This window comes from Pristiophorus japonicus, chromosome 25 (assembly GCF_044704955.1).
Source record: "Pristiophorus japonicus isolate sPriJap1 chromosome 25, sPriJap1.hap1, whole genome shotgun sequence".
NCBI classification, from domain to species: Eukaryota; Metazoa; Chordata; class Chondrichthyes; family Pristiophoridae; genus Pristiophorus; species Pristiophorus japonicus.
In genome coordinates, this window is record NC_092001.1 from 11,362,460 (window position 1) to 11,363,586 (window position 1,127).

Here is a 1,127-nt window from a genome sequence, read left to right on the forward strand (position 1 = left end):
TTTCCTTTCACCATTTCTTTCCTGCACATTCTCCTGCTGCGAGGGGGTTGACGCAGGGTGTGAAAGAAGGCAGAACATCAAACTATAGCAGCAAAAATCCTCACGCCGGCGGAGGGGCACCAGGATGCAGCAGCAGAGAGCCAAGAAAAGGTGCATCGAAACCTGGGAGCGACAAACAGCAACAGAACAAAGAATAGTACAATTCATTGCAGGGAAAAAGCAAAGGCAACCAGCAGGCTGGTGAAATGAAAGTGTGTTAATGTGAGGAGTGTTCCAAGTCAGATTGACAAGTTGCAGCGTCACTTGCCACATGGGGTCCTGAAATGTGGCTACAAGAAAGTCCTGGCTTAAAAATGGGTAGGATTGCAATTGAAACAATGCTGGCGATTTGGTTGCGTTGGAAGCTTTTTTGGGGTGAATTCAGATTTGGGGATGGGGAGATTTTGGGGAAGAGCTATTCGACGTTGGCGAGCATGAGATTTCGGCGTGAGTAAGTGAAAGATTTGTGGGTGAGAGAGGGAATGGTGAAAGTCAGTTAGTTTTGAAACTTGAGGCATGGCAATGAATAGGATAGGGCTTGTTGATCATTTGCGTGGCAGGCAGAGCAGCAAGAGGAGGGTGCGGCGGAAGGAAAATGGTGAAATGTAAGTTGAGTGCTGACTCCTTGTTTGAATGCATAGAAAGAGAAAAAGAAATGAAGAACAGCCGTATGTCCGTTTATGTAAAGAGAAAGCCGATGTGCTGATGCCGATTGCCACACTAGTCTGAAAACGCCCGATCTCATCTGATCTCGGAACCTACGCAGAGTCAGGCCTGATTAGTATTTGTATTGGAGACCGCCTGGGAATGCCAGGTGCAGTAGGCTTTTGCTGCCACCACAGGCTGCTCGCAACATTCACACTGCCGTCAACCAATCAACAAGCTTTTCGGTTCTCCCTCCTACATTTAATTTCTCTCACACCCTCTCCCTTTATTTCAAGGCAAAAAACAAAAAGGGCAAAATTACAGCAAAATTCTGAAGGGACAAATTGTGTTAAAAAGACAAGCCTGAAGGCTCTGTGCCTCAATGCGAGGATTATTAGGAAAAAGTTGGACGAATTATCGGATATGATGTAATTGCCATCATG

General features: G+C 46.1%; 1 pseudogene; it reads left to right on the top strand.

The window, feature by feature from the left end:
* The first annotated feature begins 746 nt into the window (after positions 1–746).
* On the top strand, positions 747–865 carry LOC139238112 (5S ribosomal RNA; annotated as a pseudogene).
* Positions 866–1,127: the final 262 nt, after the last annotated feature.